The following is a 26,450-nucleotide window of genomic DNA, read 5'->3' as shown; positions in this document are numbered from 1 at the left end:
CGCTACTCTCAAGGGAGAGTATCTCTATTTCCTGTGGTCTTTCTTGCGTATTTTTGCTGCGCTAGAAGTTACTGTGCTCGAAGAACGTTCCCGGTGTTACACATGAATGTCGCAAACGTTTCAGCTGTAAACCTGCTCTCTGTTGCATCCAGAAAACGTGGCGTTACACGTTCTACTTAGACGTAAAGGAAAGAAAGCCCCCCTTTTTTTCTTCTTATTCGGACAATTTGAGACGAGAGCAAACGCGTTAGTAACTTGTTAGAAGATGCTCAGCCGTGCTCCTAAGTAGGGCTGCAGAACTAGCGCCTTTCCCTCTCCTCAACCTCTCCTCTTCTTTCTCCTCAACTTGTGAGATCGTTGCCGCTTCTTCCACTTGTCGCTTGCCTTCTTTCACGGCGCTGATGACATCATTAAGTTGTTGCCTCTCGAACTGGCAGCTCGATTCCAGAGGCTAGATTTCGTTCAGTCAGAACCGTTTGTTTTTCCCGGAGTCCCCGGGCTGACTTTACAACAAGGCCCCATCCCCCATTTAGCGGCAGGCACTCCCTGAAAGACGTGATTTCGAACTTCACCCTCCTCTCCCATCTTCTTCCTTCTTACTTCGTCGCTTGCCATCTCCCTTTCTCTCGGTGTTTGTGTCAACGTGCGTTACGGTCGAGCGGCGCTTCGTTTCGACAGGGAGCTAATTTGAACTCGGGGAAACGCATCAGCGAAAAGAAACAACTTTGCGAGGTACTACGAGGGATTGCGTATAGTCGCTAGCACGGGAAAGCTAATTCCCTAATCCCGACACCTTGTTCCCGTTTGCTGCGGCATGCATCAGAGCCGCCGCTTTAGAGACGCGACAGAAGTCAAGGGATGGAGAGAAAGGTAGAAAGAGAGAGAGAGAGGGGGGCATAGAGTGACAGAGTGGCGGTCGACTGGCCAAACTAATCTCGATTTGAAAAACGGATTGAAAGTTGTCGCGGACGCGAATCGACCGTGCTAGTACGTGCAGTTAAAACACGGTGTCTGTATTACTTTCCTTTAGAACCCTGCGCCCCAGTGAAAAATTTACGTAAAAAGAAAAAGGGGCTTGGCTGAGAAGAAGCTCTCCTTAGTTATATTCGCTCGTGTTTCTAACGACTTGTTCTTCGAACTTTACCTTCTTTGTTTGCTTTCTGGCAACGCGAATAGAGTGCGACTTAGTCGTGAAGGGAATTAAAGGAAAGTTGGACTCTTTTTATCGGCGGCGCTGGGAAATTTGCTTTTCGGTTCTTTCGGCTCGCTTGGGAAGCCTCAGTGAAAAGAACGAACTCCTTTACTTGATTGGCCGCCACCGCCACTTTTTCGTCAGAGTCAGAACGACTGCAACGCACGCGTACTCATTAAAGAGATACTCGCGAATAGAACTGATCGCACAAGGGAGAGAACGGGGGGGACGGGGGTTGGGGGGAAGGGGGGTGTTCTGGCGTCTGAGGGCTTTTTGACCGACGGGGGAGACGACTTCCTGCCGAGAACCATGATTTCACTATAACGGGAGGGAGGAAGACGCCAGACAGGGTGGTAGCCTTCTCGACCTCCCTCCCCCCTGGCAACAAGCTCATTAAAATACTGATGCGGCCGCTCTAATGGGAAGTCCGCGAGAGAGGCGAGAGTATAAAAGGGACCTGCGGCGGAAACTTGGGGGACAAAGAGGGGAAGGCGTGTCTTTGGCTCGGGTTTGCATCGAGCGTGGTGGCTTTCGGGGAAGTGTAGGGAAGGTGACCCTAGCCGGGCGCCGAACGATATAACCCTCCCCCCCCCCCCCTACCCTGCGTCGTTCGGCGTACGGGTTAAGCGTGCAGCCGGGGCAATCTAATTGACCCGGCGGCCCGCTTTATCTCCAGCGATGGAGGCGCGGCGGTGGGGACGTTACGTATAGAGGCGCAGCCTAGGGCGAGAGACATTGTACAAGCGATGGGCTTTGGACGGTACACCCTCTCGAAGACAGCGTGCGATCGTGCGGAGCATTCATTGGACGCTGCGCCTGCAGCTTCAGAGCAGAGCCCGAGCCCTGGTTCGGTCAGGCGCACTGCACTCTGCTCTGGGTCGTCTTCGCCCGCTACGGGCCCTAACACGCGACCTGCTCGGTGTTCGAGCTCCTTGCATTCCAGGGATGTGGTGTCGATCCCGGCGAGGTGTCATTCGCGGTTAGACTCCCGGTGGCTAATCCCCGCGTTGGGCGGGGTTCGAGGACCAGAGGGCCTCGGTGATCGCGTTTTGCGCTGCCGCTTAATCCCTGACCCAATCAAGCTAACTAGTGATTCGCTCCCGGGGACTATGCGACGCGCCTTTCCGATTGACGCGCCCTTTGAGGAATGAGGGATTATAAAGTTGGCAGACGCTTGCTGCGGGGCATTCGACGCATAGCCGAATTGCTGCGTCGCTTCAAAGGCAGGCAACGCGATGGAGAAAGGGGGGGGGGGGGGAGAGAGAGAGGGAGGAAATCCGTTCTTGGGAAGAGCCTTCTTCGTGGTGCTTGCTGGGCTTTCCTCCGTAAGACGAGCTCTCTGATTTGTTCCTGTCGAGCGGAAGATCGGACGGACTCTTCGAGCGTGTACGGCTTTGAAAGTATACGCGCGCTGCCGGACTAGCGCGAGCTAATAAACGCGCCAATCGCGAGGGCTTCGCAGCCAGATTAAAATGGCGCGCTCGGGAAAACGTTGAATGATTAACGAAGGTGGACCTCTCAGGCTCCTCTTATATTCTCTCGGGGCCCGCGACTGTCCCTCCACTTAATTATCTCATTCGGGTGTCTCTACTGAATTAAGGTCCTCTTACAATGATGCTCTTTTCGTAGCAATGGAAGCATGGCTTAGTCGTCTCAGCCGTCGTTGGATTTGCAAACTTCATTCAATCAGTAAATCAGGTGTGCCTAGCTCGCTTGTATCGTTACTCACTTAACAAACTCCCCAACCGATTTGTCTCTTTGTAGGCTTAGTGTTTTTTTTAGCAGCACTATAAGCCCAAGTGGCGCACAATGCTCTTCGAATGAACGAAAGAAAGGGAATTTATGTAGAGGACATGACAGTACTATCGTCACGGACTCTCAGGGAAGTGCGAGGGCGGACGCCGCGGCTCGCGCACTAACTTTCAGAGCAGGGACACTGGACCACCTCAGCAGACTTCCAAATAAGAAAGCCATATCAAAATTATAACCCTACGATCTCAAGGGGCCTGCTTGCCCACCAGCGTTTTAACCGACAAGCATGCGCCCCTCCCCACAGACATCTATAACAGAAGAGGCCATCAGTTGGAGAAAAATTCAAAACTGGTGTATATTCTTATCAAAAAAGATTACACGCCATGTTTCCGACGTGCTATCGAGGTTCCTGCCTCTGGTGAGAAGAAAGTCCTACGCTATATCACGCTGCCTGGGGCTGCTCGAAGCATCCCCTCCAACACCTGACAGCCACAGAAACGGCACTGAGAAGCCACAGAACGGCATTGCATTGGGAAAAGTGGGAGGCGTGACGGTCCAGCTCTGAGCTGGCTGACCAGCAAGCGCTGATCGACCAGGCTTGAACAGGCCGCTAAGGCCAGTGGCGACCTCGACTCCAGCTTCCCTCCAGAAGGATTGTGTTTTTTCTGTTGTGTTTTTTCTGTTCCATCGAGGGCTCGTTTTTTTTAAAAAAACAAACTGAAATAAAACCAACGGATAATAAAGGTAAGGGAAATATAGGGGACATTATTTGTATCCTTAGTTATTAACAGTGTAGTTATTGTAGTAATTATGACATAAATGTGAAGATGTTTAAAGTCGACGAAAAGAAAGATTTCCGACGGTGGGGACCGAATCCACAATCTTCGGATAACGCGTCCGATGCTCTAACAATTGATCTACGGCGGCGGTTGTCCCCCCGTCCACTTTGTCGGGTATTTCTGTGTATGTCAGCCTGGGTGTGTTACCCAGCGCCGCTCGTAGCCATGGCGGTGAGTGGAACACTCTTTTCTGCCAGCTGGCGTACCGCGTCATCTTTCTACGAGCAACCGATAAGCCTTCGCATACTACCTGAAGGCATCAAGTCAGCCGGAACGAGACCCTCGCTATAAATTGATAGCGAAGGCCTGAAATATTCTCCTATCACTATAGTCTGTGTTGATACCGGCCCCGTCTGAGCTCCTCACTTGAACCTGCTGCTAATAACTGTCATGAATGAGACAGTTATGTAGAATGCTGCTGGCGGTGGCCAGCACTATATAAATTGCACGGTGGCATTCAATCGTGGACCATTCTGTGGGTTGCGCACCATGCTCCCTATTCATGTAATCTGTACTGCGAGATTGAATTTCGAGCTGTGTGTCCGTCACTTCCTCCTGGCCAGCAGTGAAGGAGACATCACAGGGTATCTTTCTTTTTTTTTTTCTATTCGCCTTTCTGAGCAATTGCCATCGACAAATGTCCCGCCTCTAAGATAAATGTCGCATCGCCCGGAATTCCTCATAATTGCCAGAATTGGCCAGCTGCCGCCCCGTGCGAAGATCTCGTGCGACGTGGTGCCCTCTGGCAAAAAGTCTTCCACACTCGCCGCCTTGGCTAATAGTGGCGCTGGCTAACTGGCCCAGGGATTACACATATAGACGAATTCCACCGGACATACGTCACGAAAATGCGGTGGCGCTGTCGTCGGGCGTTTAGTTTCGCGCGGTAGGCAAAAGCCGCCGTGCCTACCGCAGTTGCTGCTGTGTTTTCGCTGGTGCGTACGCTGTTTGTCGTCGTGCAAAGAAGAAAAAACGGTGTAACGACGATCAGTGCCACAGTTATTTGCGCAGGAAGGCACGAGAAGGATGGAATAAGCTTTTTTTTTTAATTAGCTGTTTACGAAGACCGTCGCAAGAAATTAGCGGCAGCTGTAAAACGCGAAAACTTGTCTCTGACGCCGGCTCATCGGTTATCTTTTCGGGCGGCTTACCCAGCAGAAAGGATTAGCTTAGTGAAGCGTTTGTCATTGTAATGTGCAGCACCGCATTTCTTGGCATAAGGCCCTGTGTGGAGGCATAGCGAGCACGTTTACCTCAAAGCACGTTAACGTTGTGGATAGCATTGTCATATGCGGAGAATTTTTCACGGTTGCCATTGTTGAGATCTTTTTCCATTGTTGATATAAGTCTTAAACGCGCCAAAAGGATTTCGTAGTACTCGCGTGAACTAAAGTGTGGCTCGGTCATGGCGCATGTGTTTCTGTTTGGGCACGGTTCATTAACGCAGCCGCGACTTCGACTATGCTTTTCCAAATCTTATGCGGCTGCGATGAGACACCTGACAAAAGTGTATCGTGCAAGGCTGTTCTGGCAGCGGTGCGCTTCACGATATGTCCATGTCTGTCAGAATTCACAGAAAAACAACACTCGGGAACAGGGGGCGTAGCCAGGGGGGGGGGGGTTAGGGGTTCAAATTCCCCCCGAAAGTTTTCAGTTTTGCTTGCGGATATATACACGCGCACATACAAACGCACGCACGAACATATATGAAGTATGGTTGAACCCCCCACCCCCACCCCACCCCCAAAAAAAAGAATTTCTGGCTACGCCCCTGCTCGGGAAACTTGCCGAGTCTGTTCACGGGGGGGCTGTACGCATTGCGCGGTCTCGACTTGAGCGTACGGACGGAGCCGCGGCCCGCGGTTGGCAGACCTGACAGGTACGTAACCACCTTGTCCACATGTAGATTAAGGGGGTAACAGCGCGAACACACACCCACAAGAGAGACGACACGGACACAAAAGCGCTGACTGACAAATGGTTTTAATGGCAGAATGATACACCTTATATATGCCAAAGTGAAGCATGAAAAAGAAAAAGAAATAGAGGGATGGATAACAAAGATTAACAACCCGCAGCGCCAACAACGCATAACAGCCAACCAAAGAAAAGCGCAGGAAAACGTGACCTAAGACCCGACAGCCGCATCTAGAAGATAAAACTCACAGTCAAGGAGGGCAAGAGATGGGGCGCTAACACACTTGTTATCAAGTTTCTTAATATGATATAAACTGACACGTGCAGTCTTGTCTTCGCTCCTACCAAGAATCATGGTCCCTTCAAACCGGGCCACACATCCTGTGCATTTAATGACATGGGCAACTAAATGTGCGTACATATCATCTAGCTTTTTTAATTTTTGTGCGTGTTCCCCCAAACGGTCGTTGACACATCGCCCAGTTTCGCCAACGTGGGTTGGCGTTGTGGGTGTGTGTTCGCGCTGTTACCCCCTTAATCTACAATATGAACCAACTCGCCCAAGGAGAAGTATTAATGAAATTGTCCACATGGTGTAGTTGAAGCATCATCGCAAGCGTGTCACGGATGAAAGTGTCGCCGAGATCGCCGTTGCATTAGTTAACAAATAAAACGTACACGTGTGACCTAGACTGTCGCAACGGCGATGATCATTCGCAAATGAGTCACATTCCCGCCGTCAAGATACTTCATGTTTCTATGAGATTCTCAGAGCAAGAGCAGCGCGTCAACATGATGTTCATTTCAGAGTCCCTCTTACAGCCATTGCAAATTCCTCTGTTGCGGCCGCCGCTTGTAAGCATGGGCGAGGCGCCCCGACGCGCGGTGCTCGGAGGCAGCTTTTGCACCTGCTGCGCCAGTTGTCACGTGATCATAGAGGGCGGTAGCGCGCTTCAAGCTGGACCGGCTGGGCGGAGCCTACGCGCCGTGACGTCGCTACAAGGGCGCTAAATATATCGACGGCGCCTACCGCTGTTTACAAACATGGAGTAGGTCTATAGAAATACCTAACGAAGTGGACGGGGAGCTCAAGCGGTAAAGCTTAGGACGCGTCCTTCGAAGGTTGTGGGTTCGGATCCCACTGGCGAACAGGGGGATTTTTCGTCCACTTTAACTCATATCAATTTGCGGCATAATTACTACATTGTAGTTGAAGAGAACGAATAACGTTCCCTACGCTTTTCTTGGCCTAATTGTATGTTGAAATCATTTGGTTGTGTTTAACAAAGAAAGGAGCCCATTGGAAAAAAATCTACTTGGAAAGCTGTGTGTACAATAGAAATTAGGTGGAATGTGCAAGTGTTGATGTCCTTTTACTTGATGTACAGTTCTAACAACGTCTTCACACGCGAATTCTTGCAGGTTCGAGTCTTGGGCTTGGGCGCAGGATACCACAATGCTTGGTCGGGGATCTCCGTGGAGAGTGCCTAGGGCGACCCAATAAGGTGAATATTGCGGAGTTACCGTTGGCATGACATTTGTTGTGTGATAAACTTCCTAGCGGAGGGCACGCTACGTGAGTTCGTGGTGGTGACATGATGAAAGCTAGGTCGATACCATCAGTGGAAAGCGTACAAAAAGTTTACACATAGCTTCATACGATGTGAAGCAATTTGTATAAGGACTGTATATCCACAGCTCAATATGTAAATGGTCTGTGTTCATAAATGTCACGCCTACAATTGACTGTGCCCAATGGACCCTGAAGAGTTACATCGAGAAAAGAGCTTTATGCTGGGCTCCACCGATAAGGCACTGACGCGATTTCCGTGACGGAAATGACGCCACTGAGGACGTCATTTCCGGTATGGAAATTACCTCTTAAAAGAGCGCATTAGCTTTCGAACTCTCTTGAAATGTCCCTTGAAGCTCGAAATGTCTCTTGCGTCACTTCCGCGTTTTCATTCCGATCTCCTAATTGACTTCCGATTTCCACTTCACTTCTCGTTATAGCCTAACTAAGTAAGGCCCTTTTACACAGGTTTTGTCATAAATGATTGTTAGTCACGTGGACGCTACACCTGGCTACACAAAAATGGGTGACAGAGACTCAGGAAGGTACTTCACATCGTGAGCATAGGGTGAACAAAGATGCTAAGGAGCTTCGCTCTGTCTTCTGCAGGAGGTCTCGTTCGTTCACGCTGCTCACATTATTATTACATCGTATCTGTAAATGCACAAAAAATCCACGCGACCTTCGCCGAGCGAGCGGTGACGTCACATATGACGTCATAATGTGACGACATCACGACTTTGCAGAAATTTGTGACGTCGTCCGGGCGTCATCTTGACGTAACACGATTGCATAAAATACATGACGTCATATGAGGACGTCGCCAGATGACATCCTCGATCTTTCAAAGGTGGTTCGATCCCATAGGCAGTGAAACATCACATGAAGTGCAGAAAGCTTCAGTGGAGAGGGGAGAAACATTGGGATCGACTGAAAATGGCGACGAGAGCGGAGACGAGAGTGCACTCGTCAGCTCCGCTGGCCACCCACCTTCGCAAAATGTAACGGTCTGGAGCTTTTTCGTGTTTCTTTTTGCGATAGACACTGCGTAAATTTACGCACTTGCATTATCCTAACGTCCAACAAGCTTGCAGCAACTCCTGTGAAGCCGCGGTTCACTTTCATGTTGTTACTAATTCCTCTAAAGACGGATTAATCTTTTTCTATTGCCATTAATAAGCATCGCATACGCGGACGTGAAGCGCCGCCTATCCCATGTGAACGCAAAGTCTGCTGAGTGTATGTCTGCATTATAGAATGCGAAAGGACTTTAAAGGGAAAAAGAATAACGTCATGCGCTAGTGCCCTACATAAGAAGACGCCATTTTTTTCCTCATCGAATTCGAACTCTTTCATTTCATTCCTGCCAGAGACACGGAAATTCGGAATTTATAATCACCACCACTACACTCTCTTCATAACGCAGAGTGCACCATTGTGTGACGACTACGCGAAACAGCCCGTGGCAATCGGTTATACCGAACGGACGAGGAAAGAAAATTTAGAGTTATATAGGCGACGAGCTTGTACGTACAGTGAAACCAGTAATTCATATAGAGTCACTCCAAATCTCTCCAGAACGGAAGAAACTCCCGCGGTAATTGCCTCTAGAGACCAATCCTCCTTCAACAATGGCCACCTTCCCATCTCTCATCGCGCGCGGGTACCCCGCTCGTCCCGTACGGGGGAGGGGCAGGGGCGCACTCACCGAATTGTTCTCAATTTTAAGTTCATTCTAGGTTGGTAACGAAGCGTTTCTCTCCAAAGACGGGTGAGTCGACGCGGAGGATAGATGGGGAGAGAGAGGTGATGCGATTCAGCGAAGCACATTCCACATACTCCTCACTGCAGTACTTCAGCGTGTGTATAGGGTTTCGCTTCATACGTTGCAGAGATGGAGTGAGTGCCACGGAGACGTATATATACGTTCGGTAGTGGAGAGGGTGGCGCGGGACGCGAAGATGGGGGAAAAAAGGGAAGGAGACCGATAGAAATGAAGACCGCGGAGAGCCATTAAAACGAGCCACCCTAATTACGTGGTTGGATGGGGGGGTCTTTTGAGAAACAAAAAAAAGGGAAAAGGAATTGAGAAGGAAAGGAGGAAAGGAGAGGAAAAGCACTCGAGAAGGAGTAAAAAAAAAAACGTGGGTCACGCTCAACTTCAAACAACAACGTTACAACCGAACGGACCGATTTCGAATGGAGAAAGACATATCTTCGGAGTGTATAACATAATTAACTGGAACCTTTCCATTCTCTGAGTTTTTTTTTTTCGTTTAAAGGAAAAAAAAGGATGGTGAAAAAAATAGCATAGCCGAAGGTTAGGGAACGTTCTGGTGATTCGGGATGTAGGGAAAACCTGAGACAGCAAAAAAAAACGAAGCAGAGGGGAGGAGGACACTGGTTGGAGAAATAGGGAGAGAAGGAGGGAAATAAGGAAAGAGTTGTGGAGAATAAGGTAAACGAGGGAACCGTATGATGAGGGAAGAAAGGGGGGAGTACACGGGAGATGGTGTGAGCGATACGTACGTACGAACCCGATCAATCTTTCTAGAGGCCGGAGCCATCGCCTTCCCTTTATTTTTACTCCGGTGGATGATGTTCTCCCCACGCGAGGAAAACCCTTGCTCCCTTTATCCCTCCCCAATGATTTATAGTTGCATCACCTGAGGACTTGCGGCTCAATGATTCGCGGCGTATCGCGGAGTATTCTTTTCCCCGTCCTCCCTCTCCTTCTCAACTCGTCCTGGTTCTTCGTTTCCTCCCTTTTTTCCCTATTTTTTCTATTTCTTCCATCCTTCGCGTCTCTTGTTGATGACAACGAATTCACAAAGCGCTTTGTTTGGTGCTGTTGTTGTTGTTTAGCCAAATTTATTTCGTTCTTTCTTCTCTCTTCCTCCTTTTTTTTCCTTTCTTTTTGCGAGCCGCCGGTCCCACGGGTGTGCTTCATACGTTTCTGCGAAAACAGGCCTGTCTGACGATACCCTTACTTATCCGCATTTTTCTTTCTTTCTTCTTTTTTTTTTTGAGAGCGCCGCAAGGCGGGAGGTTTTCAGCGCCGTAATTTGGAAGGGGGAAAACATAGCGCACGCTCTATAATTTACTTCTCCGTACAAGCGAAGCTAGGCGGCGCAGCGACCGTATGCCGGGGCGCGGTGTATTGGTCGCGTTCATTCCCTCAACACGCGAACCTATTCATTTTTTTTTGTTTCTTGCTTTTTTTTCTTTTGTATCGGTGTACTGACGCAAAGGACGTCGGTGTTGTTGTTTCCGCGCTGCAACGAGATTGTCAACCGCAGCGGATTTTCGCCATTCCTTACGAAACGCGGGAAAAACGGGATGGTAGACGCATTCATCGGGGAGAAACCAATCTTGTTATTTCTTGTTCAGCTGGTAATGGACAGGTATTCACCTCATATGTGACGCGATCGATAGCACAGATCTCGTTCTTTGCACCGCGGCCTTGAAGGGCCTTAATAAGCCTTTCGTAACGTCATTGTTTTGCGCACGTACTCGAAGTTCACGTTGCTGATAAAAGGTGAACCACGAGATTAGGGGGCGGCGCGCATCGCAAAGATAAACGCCAGAGAAATGTGGCGCGCGTCATTTTTTTGTTTTTAATTCTTCGGTTTAGAGTAACTAGGAAAAGAAAATTAAACAAATATGCGCACCTTAAAAGCAGTTACGCGTCGCAAACTGCGAAGCGCTGTTATGAGACAAATTGCAGCGAATTGCAGAGTGTCGGTCGCGGTGGTATAGAAGATACGGTGCTCGGCTGCTAGCCCGAAGGTCGCGGGTTCGATCCCGGCCGCGACGGTCGCATTTCGATGGAAGAGAACTGCTTGAGACCCGTGTATTGTGTGATGTCAGTGCACGTTAAAGAACACTAGACGGTTGAAACCACTTGCGTCTTCCATCACGGCATGCTACATAATCATATCGTGGTTTTGGCGCGTAAAACCCCAACTATTATTATTATCATCCAGTTCACCCTGTTCTGTGAATACGAGTTTAAAATTTTTATCCATGCCTTAGTTCTGCTCCGTGAGCCAGCTCTCGTCGTGACGCAGCTGGTCGTAGCTTCACTTCAAAGAAAGAAAGTTGTTAGATTCTTCACCGACTGTGGTCCTTTCGTTTCTTCTGTGACGCCCACAAACTTCATACTTGCATGTCTGGGTTGCGCTCGTCCGTGTCCCTTCTGTTCTATTCCGTCTTCGTCGATCCTCGCGCTGTACCCAAACATGCTACCGTACTAACTAGCCCACCTTTCAATACTATTGCTCATATTTGCGCTGACGACACATTCATGCTCCGTTTCTTGGTCTCGTTCTTTCAATCGCGGATTGATACGATTGAACATTTCGGACGTTCCATGCGGCGCCTACGGGTGTTCACTGTAAAGAACATCAATCCTCAGGTCGATTCACGACGAAGTATAGGGAGGACAAAGATAGTAAGCAGCTCAGTTACCACTACACTTTACTTATGGCGATCGTTTAGTAGATTGCAATGTAGCGTACGAAAAAAAGGTACCAATTCTCTTTGCTTATGGGACATGGCGTCGAAGTAACAATGTTTCTTCTTTACTACAGCACCAGGAACGAAATATGGCTCTAAGTTCCATAGGATGAGGGATTCCTTACTGAGAACAATTTGGACGTATGTACTACGCATTTGCTTCTTTAGGCCAGCCTGTAAGCGCACGTGCTATCGAGTGTAGATTCGCCACAGTTACTAGCTTTGTGCCTTTTCACAGCAAAGCTCTATACTGGTATGAAGTTCGTCCGCCCTAGAGGCACAAGAACTCCTAGCGCGTATGTAGCGCTGAAATTGGGCAAACCACACTACTGACCCCTCCACCACTGCAAGTTAACAAGGAAACACACGGGCGGCAAACACTAATTGATATTTCTGGACAGACGTGACCAATAACTGAGGAAGGCTTTAACGAACCGTCGGGATTAACCCAGTGATGAACACCGGGGCCGCACGTTTCAGGTTCGCTTGTTGACCATCTGTACAGATTGCTTGGACGGTATTCTTTCTTTATTATTATTATTTTGACCACCGAGCATACGCAGGTCAATTAGGACTAATTACAATTGCGCTCGCAATGTCTCCTACAAGCATGCGGGAATCTTCGCCGTTACAACCTTAACGTTTAATGGGAACGTTCTCAAGCCCAAAAAACTCAGCTCGTGACAACTTCTGCCAGCGACAAAAAAAAAATGATAATAAAATAAATAAGGGGCGCTTTCACGAAATTCTTCTCGCGTGAGACGCTTGATTGACCCGTGTGAAGGCTAGCGAAGCGGGAACAAACAAAATGTACCGCAAAGTTTGAGCACGCGTCAAGGCGTCGCATTGTGTCCCGCTTGATGGCCCCTGTGGAGCTAATTTTTTTTCCTCTTTAAGCCGGCGCTGCGCTCAGTCTGGCGGAAAACGGACTGCTGCGGCTGAAGTATTATAGTCTGCCGTCTTATCGCATCATCGCAGGCCTCAAACGTTGCCCCTGTGTGAATACCGAAACGTCAAACAAAAACAATGTGAGAGAGCTCCTCCTGAAAGCTGTCTTTGTTGCAGTAACACTGTCTGTGAGGAGAAGCCTGCTTCACTCATTGATTATAACGCAGCAGATACGCTGCATGACGAAAGTTTGTGAATGGCATTCACGCGTGGACTTATATATTAGTTTATTTGCAAGCGAGAATGTTTACGCGGTAATGGCGTCAGCCATTATTGTTCCGAAGGTGGCGGGTTCGATCCCTACCGCGGCGGTCGCATTTCGATGGAGGTGAAATGCTAGAGCATACTGTGCAATTTTAGTGCACGTTAAAGATGATCTAAATTTCCGGAACCCTGCACTACGGCATGGCTCACAATCATATCATGCTTTTGGCACGTAAAACTTCACAAATCCACCCAAATTATTCTTATTGGGTCATAGTTCTACTAACGTTTTTAGTGAGGCAGTTTTTGTTCCGCCGCTTCTTTGAACGGGATAGAAAACACTAGGGGAGCGGCTGCCGAAATGATCTCACCTAAATAAGTACGAGAAAATGAAATATACTGAATTTTTGGAATCGCAGTGCGGAAAAATTGTATAAATGTTCTTCGGGACGGGTTATGTACACGCGGCGCAAGTTACAATACGAAACAAGATAGACAGAAACCAGTTATAATACTTCGCACTGCACACGAATATTCTAAAGCCTATGAGAACTATTCATTTTATAAATAATCGATGCTCTTAAGGGTTTGCATTTGTGGCAGTAATTATAATATTTGGGTAGCATTTATTGCTTGAGTGCATGCGTAGAGAACACTACCGCTGAACGGCTTGTAATTGATGAACTGCACTGGTAATTCAAAGAGATGAAAGACACTATGGCTCTCAGGCAGCAAGATGTGTTCGCTGCATTTGAATCAGGCAGAGTGATTTTTTTTCTGGGCTGAGGAAACCAGAATATACCGTGCAGACCACGCCGCCTCGATTCATTCATAAATCCAGTATCTCGAGCCATTCCTAGATTCATAATTAAAAATCATTCGTACACCCCGAACTTCATTCATAAATTCCTCTTTAATCGTAGCGAGGCGATCACTTTCTGCGCGCATGTGTGTAATCACCGCGGATCGCTTGCACCAGTTTGCGATCAATTCTGTTGGGCCAGAAGCGATCAGGGACGAAGTTTAGTCAAATCCGTAGACATGAGCCATCAGTTCTCGTATACTTTTCCAGTAGCACTTACGAGATGAAACTATAGGTCGGTAAGTACAGATGCTCCATTTCCCTCCCACCTCAACCCATCAACTCACTCCGAACCCGTAATTTTTTTTTCCCGGCAGGACCCGCGCGCTCTTACCCCACCGTGTGACTGGTCCCACCCCTTCATCTTAATGGGGGCGGAGGACGTCGTGCTTAGTAGGCTTCGGGCCTGGGTAGGCCTTACACTGGCTGTCATCTCAACGTGGCACTGGTCGCATTTACCACTGTAGGTGCTACGCGTCTTTACTGTCCTGTTCCAGTGATGCAAGCAGATGCATACTATCTTATATGGACCTTCCAAGGGCTACAATCGCTACGTGACACAACCAGCTATGACCGCTGGATACATGGTAATAGATTCCACAAGGCACCACTTTATGCAGAACACCGGTCTTACGGCGCACACCTAATACACATATTCACACAAAGTATTATGCCTTACGTGCAAATTTATATCGCAATAAAAAGAAGTACGCATAGTTCAGCCTGTTTTCGATTGCTGGATAGTACGTAGCTTTCGCTGCGTTGCCTCTTTCCCGCTTTAACCGACTTCATTGATCGTTTGTGTCGATATATTCGCCCCACCCCGTAAAGACTGAGAATGTCTTATGGTCTGTGTTCCACTTCTGGACAGCATCATAGGCGCTCTACGTTGACAGCTTAAAATAGGGCATCGAGCCCCAATCGTCCGTGTAATGGAACGCCTCCGAATGACGCCTGCGCGACATGACGCCCCCTAACGTCAACGAGAAAAAGCTAAAAAAGAACAAGCAGGATTGGTATTTATTTGACCTATTTCGAATTCAAATCTGTGAAAAACAGAACGCGGGTTCTAGAAAGCACGTAAAAAAGCGTCTACTTGACCCCAGACTGCTGTACCGGCAAGATTCGAGCATTCCGCTGAGCCGCCATCTTGTTTGGACAGCAAAATAGCCTGCGTCGTTTTTTTCTCCGGTGCTGTCTTCGCGAAGCAGTCATTTTTCAGCGTCCGCGTGAGAATCAGAATGAGCCTTAAGTTGCGCGTTGTCCGCTTAGCCGTCTATTTAGCCGTCTACCGTGAGTATTGGAACACACCCACACAGCGATTCCATCTGCGTGGAGTCGACGATAGAGGCGCCGCGGTAGTTTTCACTGCGGCCTTTTCTGCTCCGGAGCCCTTGCTCAAATCTTCTTACTTTGTTATACATATCTATATATCTTGCAACTCGAAATAATCCCCCCCCCTCCTTAAACTCCTCGGTCTTCCCTTCCTTTTCACTGGTGCTGCGGTCGACGGACAGAGCAGAGCAGGGTTAGGAGCCCGGCCCGATTTTGCAATAAACTGCTCGCAAATCCAATAACGACTTCCATTTCCGTTTTGACTTGGGAAGGCCGGAACGCCTGCGCGCTGTCCCCCCCCCCCTCTCCCCCTCCCTCGTTTTTCGGGAGGTTTGGGAGACGCGAGAGAAGAGGCCCTCGGGGGAATATGAAACCCTGGAGCGGTGCGCGGGGTTTACTGCACCGTCGCACCCGCGAAAACTTGTTCAGTTTACGCGCGCAAGAGGGTTTAAGGAAGCTAAGTAGCAAGGAAAGAGAGAAAAGGTGTACTGCCAGTCTATTTCTCGGCGTCGCTTCGTGCACCTGTAGTTATCGACTGCGTGTACCTCCCGGCGCAGAGACACTATTGCTAATCTTGCGAAAGCATGGAGAGCAAGAACGGGTTTGTTTGCTACTTGCGTCGTGTATCGAACGGCGCCGCCTTATAAATGGGAACGCGGCGAATGTATCCGTTTCGTTTAGTGACTCCTGTAGATATGAGTTCGGGTCTCGTTTTTTTGGCGGCCCGAATACGCTTAACGGGAATTTCATTAAAGTAAGTCGGCAACGTCAGCGTACGTATAATAAGGTTTTGTAGTGCTCGTGCCGTATACACTGTCAAGGGTAGAAAGGGAGATACATAGAATCGCATTCGTGAGAGCTTTAAGTATGTGAAACGACTTTAGAGTAAGACGCTGCAGCCTGTAGTTGAACGTATTCCTCACTCTTCGGGAAGGCCAAAGGTTGGAGATACGAAAACGCATTTCTTGCCTAAGTCTGGGTTCGAGTTCTCAAAGTTAAACCGGTGATCTGCTACATTGTTTTGTCGTTTGGAAAGCATCGCCTGTTATATCGATTCAGACCGCTCCGCTTATGACGCAGGGTTCTGCTTTTTGAAAGGTTTCGGACATACCTGACTATGGACTGTTGCTGTCAAAGTTTTTCGGAAACAGTGTTTGCACTGACTCGCAGTAATGAGATCGTTAACCAGAGTGAGAGAAAAGAAGGAAAACTAGGGATGCGTCTAATTGGCTACTGCACATTTTGGGAAGGGCAAGTGGATCGAAAAGATGAAAAAATTTTGGAAAGGTGACATAAATATTGAGGCAGTTAAAGGGAACGCACGAAGGAATGTTGCCCAGCATATCAAAACGCTTCTGTGACGTCAAGTCGGAGGAGGTGGAGGAGGAGGGAATGAAAGGCAGGGAGGTCAACCAGACGCGCGTCCGGTTTGCTACCCTACACTGGAGGAGAGGGATCAAAAGAAAGAGGGAAGAAGGCACTGTCAGGGTACATGTGCGCCTGTCCTCTGCACGCAAGCTATCGCTGTAGCAATGCCCGCGTCGCTTTGCTGACCTGAGACGCCTGGGGCCACGATCGCAGGATCTTTTTTTCTGAATACCGGTCTGTCGGCTAGTTTGTTCAGCGCATTGCGTAGAATGCTTGTGTTCGCTCACAAAGCGATCACAGAAGCACAGTAGATGTTCTATTGTTACGTCACTGTTATACAAGTCGCATCTAGAGCTGTCTGTCATCCCTAGTTAGGTTTTTATAGTTAACCAGTAGGGTGACAAGCAGATGGAAAGACAGGAAGGTTACCTAAGGTTGTTGGCCATTCGTATCAGAAATAAATAGCCGTTCGTGAAGCAATTTGTAGCGTAAATAACTCATGCAAGAGAAGCCACGACACGAAAAACGAACACCCAATATGTCGCTATCGTTTGTCGTAAGCTTTTAGTTTGCGATTATTTGAAAATGTGGTGGCCACAGATCGAACACTGTCAAGCGCTCGTGCTTTGAGAAGAAGAGGCTGTCTTTTTTTATGATTTATGAGTTGATTGATTAGTATATAATACGTAATCGTGTCTGTGCTACCGTGAATCCTTGTATGGGGGCAGCGAGCTCGTCAAGATGTCGAAAGACAGATTTTATTGGCCGCTCCTCTGTCTGTTTCTGAAACAGACGAAATAAAGTTGATTGATTGATTGATTGATTGATTGATTGATTGATTGATTGATTGATTGATTGATTGATTGATTGATTGATTGATTGATTGATTGATTGATTGATTGATTGATTGATTGATTGGTTGATTGATTGATTGATTGATTGATTGATTGATTGATTGACCGACCACGAAATTAGGTAGCCTTGCTGTCCGATGACTTGTCACAATAACTTGAAGAGACGTGAGAACAGACGCACTCGGTAGCGTGGTCATTCGACAGCCTAAACACTAAACTGACTGGTCCACGTCGCCCATAATTGACAGTATACTGTTGATTCATCCAGTTTTCATGGACGACAGGCGGGCGAATAGCCGTCATCACGACTGGCAGTCCGGGTAGAATCAATCAAAAGAATGGAGGGGGTATGCGGTTCCCACACGTCAGCGCCGGAAACCAAAGGGGGATTGCGCCGCCGGGCAGCTTCATCTCCGAGCGCGTTTCTGTAATGGAGGAGAAAGCATAAGCCAATCGCGTTTGCGCCGGTAGGCGAGACGTGTTTTCCGGCCAACGCGGATTCTGGCCGCACGCACCTTTCTTGATATTTCTGTCGAAGTCGATATGCTATAGCACACCGCAAGTGCACAACGAGAGTGTATACGCGCCGTCGCAGCGGAAGGCAGGAAATGTTGGGCAAGATCTACAGGAAAGCAATCAACTTCCTTTGGCGTTTCGCCGAACGGAGCACTCATCTGATGAAGCACGTCTCTCTTTCTTTTTTTCTTTTTTTTTCGCTCTGGGCAGCCATTAGCGCTAATCACGGCATTTTCCTTACGCGCTGCCCCTTTCTGTACGTGAGCTGTAGCAACTACGGAGGTGTCCTGCGTAATCCCCGATCTAACGCTTTTTTCTCTCCTTCCTTATTTCCTTTTTTCCTTCTTAGCTGTCGGCGCTTCCCTCGGTATGTTCCCATCCTACGAGTCCTTTCTTACTGCGTTACTACGCAGAAAACGCTAGCGCGGTGGGATGGGCGTCGTCAGTGCGCAGTTTCCTGCGCCGCTTCTCGCGCGAGCCAGATGGCCTCACCTTCTCGCGAGGGCGGTAAAAATGCGAAGAGTGTTTTGACCGCTTCTGAAACGTAATGTAAATATCTAAGAAAGAAAAACGTAGGGCGCAGAAGGGAAACGACGCTGTTAGAGCGATCCCGCTTCTCAAGTTTCGGCGGTGTTTTTTCAAGCACACGCCGTACCCCTAACTTCATATTTCGTTAGACCGTTCATGGAAAAGGCGCATACTGCTTCGGTGTTTGACCTCTGCTCGGCGCTCGTTTTCCTTTCGTTTATGTCAACGTTCCTTCGTTTATTAGCGTTCCTTCGTTTATCAGTTCCTTTGTACAGTATGGTTGTATGATTGTTTCTGTCAGTACTAAGGATGCCCAGTATTTGAGGCGGTATAAGCAGGGTCCCTTACGCATGGAAGTAGAAGCTACTGCCGTAGCGCTGGGCCTAATTAATTAATCAGTTAATTAATTAATTAATTAATTAGGTTGGTAATTATTGATTGATTGATTGAATGGTTGATTGATTGATTGATTGATTGATTGATTGATTGATCGATCGATTGATTGATTGATTGATTGATTGATTGATTGATTGATTGATTGATTGATTGATTGATTGATTGATTGATTGATTGATTGATTGATTGATTGATTGATTGATAAGCAGTGTTCCTTACGCAAGAAAGTAGGAACTGCTTTCGTAACACTGGAAACCTCCCTCCTGGATTGACTGGCTGACTGACCGACCGACCGACTGACTGTTGAGTGAGTGAGTGAGTGAGTGAGTGAGTGAGTGAGTGAGTGAGTGAGTGAGTGAGTGAGTGAGTGAGTGAGTGAGTGAGTGAGTGAGTGAGTGAGTGAGTGAGTGAGTGAGTGAGTGAGTGAGTGAGTGAGTGAGTGAGTGAGTGAGTGAGTGAGTGAGTGAGTGAGTGAGTGAGTGAGTGAGTGAGTGAGTGAGTGAGTGAGTGAGTGAGTGAGTGAGTGAGTGAGTGAGTGGATTCTGATATTCAGGAATAACTGAGCGATGTGAAAGTGAATAGCAAATGGCTTTGGAAGAACATGACCATATATCGTCGATCCGGCGCTTCTTTGAGACCTCAAAAAGAAAAGAAAGGAGATAATTATCTTGTTTTTTCCACGTTAAGAAAACGGCACCATGTTTTCTATTTCGAAATTCTGATGGTGGCATGGGTTAATATCGTCAAAACTATAACTACAAAGGCATCGAGTGGATCGAGAGGCCACATTTTTTTTTTTGCATATGAACTTTGCGAGTCCAATGGATAATGAAGCCAAGGAAATTTCCGGGAAGAGTTATCTGTAGTTTTTAATTAAAACGCAGTAATTAGGAGATAACTGGGAAAATTAATTACAGTAAACAAAAAGAAGCGACTCACCGTCGATGGAGGCGAGTCCCACAACCTTGGAATTACGCTTGTATCGTTGAAATTATCACTGAATCCGAGAGCTTTTAGGTGTTACAGCGAAGCCGTATACGGCTGGAGGTGGGAAAACGTGGCGGCCCGTGAGTGCGCAGAAATTATAATGAAGCAGAAACGCTAGCATACGTTACTTCGAAGGGCCTCCGCGCTTGCACTATAGTTTCTTTTAAGGTTTTACCGGCATATATAGCTGGGAATGATACCCACTGCAGTATGAATCGCTACCAGCAAAGATCTTTAGTGGTCTCAATATTCTTTAAGCCAGGCCCGTAGCCAGGAATCTTTTTCGGGGGGAGGGGGGGGGGGGGCACTTGCTGATAACCTTGACTATTTGAGAAAAACGCCTATTTTCATGATTTATTTTCGATAAAACACCATGTCTCATGAAAATTTCGGGGGCGGGGGCCGGGACCCCCCGGCCCCTGGCTACGGGCCTGCTTTAAGCTAACGTCACCAAACGAACAGATTGAAGTACGCATCCCCTAAATTCGGTGACAGAGAAATGAAAAGCTACGACAGAAGACACTTCGATAGATTCAAGCTCGTGATAAACACCGCGGCCACACGTTTTGGCTTCGATGGTTAGCAATCCGTACGGAGAGCTCGGGCGGTCATATTCAGTTCGGTTTACCTTCTAATGCTTTTCAATCTGCTCTCTACGCGACGAGTTAGCCTAAATACCTGCAGGAACAGCACTAATCGCGAAGTACTGCAGTCGCTACGAAGCTCTGTTTTTGCGTGAGTACTGGCCGTTTAGGCGGGCGCGACAGCCGCCCCGGAGTGCCTCCACGGAGCGCGTTCTCAAAATACCTCCGGTGCGCTTCATTATCAAAGCTCGTCAGAAACACCTGTGTCCGCCGTGTGCGTGGGCTCGGTAGCGAGTGGCTAGCGTTAGCCGTCTTCTGGTACGTTCCCGCAATTCCTCGAGCCGTTTGTATGAGTAGTATAAACGCTATACGAAAGTGAGTGCACTGTGGATCGATGCTAGCTCGCGGCTGTTATCGTTCTTTAGTTTTTCTTTTCTTGCTGTCCTGACTCAAGCACGCTAATCAGGCACGTCATCGGTGATATCGACAATGACACGATTGAATTTTGTTTTATTGTTTCCTTTTGATGTCCGCCGCGGTGGTATAGGTGGTTACGGCGCACGGCTACTGGCCCGAAAGTCGCGGGTTCGATCCCGGCCGCGACGGTCGCATTTCGATGGAGGCGAAATGTTAGAGGCACGTGTACTGTGCGATGTCAGTGCGCGTTTAAGAATCCCAGGTGGCCGAAATTTCCTGAGCCCTCCACTACGGCGTGCCTCAAAACCAGTATCGTGGTTTTGGCACGTAAAACCGGAGATATTATCATTAGTTCCACGGTCTCTCCCTCATTCAATAGCGCTAGACAGCGTAAATCGCGGTTATCTTACTGCAGCTCTTATAATAAGGTAACATAAAGTGCAGCACTGAGCGTTACGAAAATTTGATTTTCATGATTTCAGTTCACGCTATCCCGTTTTAGCAAACGCTAAAACCGCCGTTATTAGGGAGCTGCGAGCGTACGATACATCAAATTCCAGATACGGAAACTATAGAAGCGTGCTATTAAATCTTTCTTTGGTACTTAGTGCAGTAACCCGTGGACCTCCACGTGATTTCGCTCTGTGCCCACGGAAGGTTTTGAAAGGCAATCGCAGCGTTTCGAATGCGAAATCAAGGGGTAGCGAGGAGCTAGCGAGAGAGAGCTAATAAGATTCGCACTCTAAATGATTTCAGCAGATCTACTAAACGCTTGTTGCCAGGCGTGTAGTCAGAAATTTCCTTCGGAGGGGAGAGGGGAGGGGTGAGCTCCTCCCCCCCCCCCCCCCCCGACCACGCCAGTGCCTGTTGAAATCCACACACAGCAAAGACCGAACTTGTCTAAGAGGTGTTCCTTAGGTTGACTATAACCGGAAGTGAAGACTAGACCAAACGGAAGTAAACACAGACGGAAAGTTGAATCCGGTGATGACGTTAGGAACCCCGCATGTGAACTGAATATTTGAAGTAGGAACCGGAAATGAATTTATGAGCGGAAGTGCACTCCCGAAAGTCACTTGGGCGTACGGAAGTGGCATGACGGAAGTTAGGTATGACCCGGAAGTCACCTGACGGAAGTAGGAAGTGATGTCAAAGAGGAATATTCAATATTAGACGGAAATTCAATATTCCCTTCATTCAACCTCAGCACAGTTGCTGAGTTGTGTGACTATTTTTTAAAGTGCGCGACCTATCCACGAGGCAGCAGTAGCCGAAATAAGAAAAGAGAGGGATATCCACGAAGAAAGCTTCTGTTTAAAACTGCTTCTCCAGAATCTACGGTTGCATTCCGAGAGTGTGGGCCTCCAGAAATCACCGGCGAAACACAAATCGCGTAGGCGACGCGTATCCACTTCAGCGCACGGCCGCGTATCTTAGAGTAAACAGTGGGGGCGCCTGTTCCTCGCACGCTTGCACCGCTCAGGCTTTATTATGCGACCGATATATAAGCGTCTCCGCGAGGGAGAAAAGTAGTTTCGAAGCGCGCGGTGCTCGGAATATGGAAAATGCCGCGTTATTGCGCTCACCGCCAAACGCGGGAGAAAGCTAGCGCGAAGAGAAAACGCCGAGTGCTTCGCGGTGTGTACCTACCTAGGATTTTCTCTCTTTTTTTCGCGAACTAAAGCTCTCTTGTTTCACTCTTCGATTTCGGATGCGCGGTGCATACACGGAGTCTAGAAGGAGGGCTGTTCGTGCTGTTTCTTTATTCCGCGCAGAGCTCTTTGGGCGTGCAACGACGATGGCGACGACGCGAAAACGACGCGTACGTGAAAACAAAAGCGCCGGAGGCAGCGGCATGCTGCGGCGTTTCAAGACGTCGATGCAAAAAAGCGTCACATATATATGCCGCGTACGGTGCGGGCGGCGGCATTTGCAACGCTCAGTGCAAACACGGCAGGCTTGCATACCGCGGTAGCTTGTCGCCGTGTTATTACGGAGCAACTCGAAAGGAGGGGGGCTGCCGTCGCGGATTTCTGAATATGTGAACAAGCGAAGCGATTCCCCAACTCGCCTCTACACCGAAAACGCCTCGTCGTTTTCCCCTGCTTGTTTTGTTATTTGTTTCGCTTTTTTTGCCGGAAGGCGGCGCGCGGTTGGTGGTATATTCAGACGCGCGGCCATTCGGAGATATACGCGAAGGCCGTCGTGCATTCGAGCCTCCTCAGGTACGCTTTTACCGTGTCGCTGTAAGGAGCGGACGCCCCTCCGCATTCGTGTGCACGGCGAAGCCAACGACAAAAAAAAAAACATGAAATCGACCTTAATTCTTGACTTACGCTTATAGTTAGCGGCACTCAGACCTCGGCGTTCTGGGGCCCAGGTGTATTCCTCGGGTTAGTCCGAAGCGAATCTCAGAGGCCACGTATAAAGCAGGGCGTGGTTCTGACCTTCACCTCCAGGTGTCACAACGGTCCCAGCTGCTCACGAGAAAACTGTCAGCTCTTTCGATGGACTTGTTCAATTAATTTTCATTAATTACCCTGACCCCTAATCGGCCCTTAGATAACTTTATGCTCTGATATCATGTGTATTCAGTATAACCCTTACCTTGAGCCAGAACTATCGATTTCGTACCACTTTTATTGTTTAACACGTTTTATGCATATTGGCGGCGGGGCTCGCCCTGCCTGTCCCCTCGCGGGTGCGGCCCGCAGCTACAGTGGCTAGAATAGCCACTGTACCGCTGCCGACCCTCCTCCATGAGGAGAATCGGCTCCTAAGGACCTTAAAGGGGCCATGACACCCAATTTTCGATCATATTCTGTGTTATGCGGATTAATCCTTGTGCATTCACGAATAAGCTGGCGAAATTTTAGCGCATTTGGTCGAGCACTTAATTTATAACCGAATATTTTTATAAACACGCGAGCGGCCCGAGAGTCAGGCAACACTGGTGCACTCGCGAGCCGTGACGTAACAAGCAGCTAGCTGTTCAAGCGTCTGCATTGCGGCGAACGATATTGTTCCGTGGTGAGCTGCTCGTGATATCGAGATATTTTAGCTGACTGACTGACCGACCGACCGACCGACCGACCGACCGACCGACCGACCGACCGACCGACAGACCGACCGACCGACCGACCGACTGAGCCGGTAGTGCACGACCGAAAGTGCTCGACTAGTTGCTCGTGCCACTAATATGACAATGAACAGAGAGAGAGAGAATAAAACGAGAGAAAGGCAGGGAGGTTAACCAGAATTGTAGCATCCGGTTTGCTACCCTACACTAAGGGGAGGGGGAAAGGGAAAGAAAGACGGAAAGGACAGCGGAGAGAAGAGCAGGCGCGCTAAAATAAATATAAACAAAAGTAAGCTGTAGAGCGGGAGTACTAAAGCCTATTCAATAGGCCATTGGCACGCAAAAAGTTCAGTAAGGCCATAAATGATTTTCGCTGTGCAGACAGTCCGGGTCGGCATTCCAGCACTGACTGTGCCGACAGGGGTCTGTCATCAAGGCGGGCCAACACAGCAGCTAGCGACAGTCTGTGCGAGCTGTAGCGAGAGCAGCGACAAAGAACGTGGTCTATCGTTTCTTCGCTGTCACACTGGCTGCAAGCAGCACTCTCTGCCATGCCAATTCGGAAGGCAAAAGATTTGGTGAAAGCAACACCAAGCCACAGTCGACAAAGCACCGTTGCCTCGAGTCGAGAGAGTCCGGACGGAGGCCGAAGTCGACGACACGGGTCCAGTCTATGCAGTCGTGTGTGCTGTAAACTTGGTGTGTTCCACAAGGATTTTATTTCTTCATCGGCAATCTCTCGAATTTTCATCGCAGCATCCGTTCTTGATAACGGGATGGATTTTTGTACGCCGTCTTCGTGTGCAGTTCGAGCAGCAGCATCGGCATGTTCGTTGCCCAATATGTCGCAGTGACTTGGAAGCCACTGAAAGGTGATGTCATGTCCTTGCACGAAGAGGTGATGGAGCAGCTCTCTAATTTCCAACACTAGTTGCTCGTGAGGTCCCCGGCGTAAGGCGTATATCAGGCACTGTAGAGCTGCCTTGGAGTCCGTGAACACGCTTCATTTCTTGGGTGGTTGGTCATGAATTACTCTAAGTGCGCTACGCTGAGCAGCAACTTCCGCAGCTGTCGATGTATTCTGGTGGGATAGCCTAATCTTCACGGTGGTTGTTCTTGCAGGAAAGATCACTGACCCTGCAGACTCAACAACGGTGGTTGAGGCGTCAGTATATAGATGGCTATGCTCGCTGTACGTCTCGTACAACAAGAGAAGAAAAAGCTGCTTGAACGCTGGAGACGAAAGCTGAACAGAGAGAACGAACAGTCCGTGCGAGAGGAGTGAAGGGGTGAAATAAATGGAAGAAGCAATCCAAGCTTATTTAGCGGTAAGTGCCAGAGTAATGTGTTATTACGTCGGGCGATGGGGTGGCGGCGTGGTCGAGCGATTCTAGACTAGAGTAGTGTTACTGTTTATGCTACCCTAAGGTTATACAATAATTCTAGACTAGAGTGGTCAACAGCGCCGCTGTTGGTGATGCCGGCATCTCACCACGATGGTGTAGGCAGGAGATGATTGGATGGATCAAACTTTGTTGAATTAGTTTTGTAAAAGTGGCCTGCAACACTTTTCCAAGTAATCGTCGAATGGCTTCATTAAAAGAGCTTGTTACCTCACATATCGACTGCCGCAGTCTTTTTTTTTTTTTAGAATCCGTGAAGTACGAGCAGAGTTACGGGGGTTTGTCGCACGCTTCAAGCGCATTCTCTCTCTCTTCGTACTTGCGAGCGCGCTCAAAGCTAAGCAGGGAGGGGGATGACAAGGAGGCAAGAAGATGCGTCCCTTCGTCAGCGCGCGTCATGACCTTGAGCACTTTATTTTCTCTTTTCCTTCTAACGCGCGCCTTTCTTTCAGTGTGATCGCGAGTGAACGCGCTGGCGCGTGGCGGCATCCAGCGGCGACCACGGTTACTATGCAGCTCCCGATGCTCAAATCAGCGAATTGCCGTTGACTTTGGTTTATGGCGTGGTCATTTGGGTGTATGGCACCATTTGTCGAGAGAAAAGGGAAAGAATTCTAGCTGACTTTGAGAATTCATATTGAACTCCAGGCCGCGTACTGCGCTATAATGTTTGACTCGCGTGTTCTCAGGAGCCGTCGACTACCCTATCGGGAGCGTTTTCTGGCTATGCTGAAAATGTGTTGCAGGGCCCCTTTAAGATGAAAGCCTTTGCTGCGTCATCAAACGCGAAAAGTAACCGTCGGCGACACGAGTGATGCAAAACATCCTCATGTGATGACGTGAGTCTGTAACGTCATCATGACGTCACAGGTCACCAAAATTTGTGACCTCACTATGACGTGAAATTATGACGTCATGACATGATCACTTGAGCATAAGTGGGTCGATCCCGCAGGGACGTAAGTTACAGAAAGCTTGCAATGCCTCCAGTCCTTGAGGCAGTAGCAAAGCACGCTGAGTGCAGAAAGCTTTCGGGGGTGGTGGAATCGATACAGTGGACTAAAAATAAAAGGGAAAACAAGATGGCTTCCGTCTTAAAGTCACTTTAGGCGAATGCTTATGGGACCCCGTGAGTTTTCTTTTTTTTTTTCGCGTGATTGGGATCCTAGACTTCCAGG

General features: G+C 48.6%; 1 long non-coding RNA gene across 1 annotated transcript in view; it reads left to right on the top strand.

Annotated features, from left to right (window-relative positions):
• LOC119371852 (uncharacterized) overlaps nucleotides 1–26,450 on the top strand; it is a 113,972-nt gene that overhangs the window by 27,454 nt on the left and 60,068 nt on the right. Inside the window, exon 2 of the long non-coding RNA XR_005179315.2 lies at nucleotides 7,123–7,205. This is a non-coding gene — a long non-coding RNA (uncharacterized LOC119371852). The remainder of the gene's footprint in view (nucleotides 1–7,122; nucleotides 7,206–26,450) is intronic.

This window comes from Rhipicephalus sanguineus, chromosome 10 (genome assembly GCF_013339695.2).
Source record: "Rhipicephalus sanguineus isolate Rsan-2018 chromosome 10, BIME_Rsan_1.4, whole genome shotgun sequence".
Lineage (NCBI taxonomy): Eukaryota > Metazoa > Arthropoda > Arachnida > Ixodida > Ixodidae > Rhipicephalus > Rhipicephalus sanguineus.
Note: the sequence above shows the minus strand (reverse complement) of the source record. Positions and strands in the feature narration are given on the sequence as shown.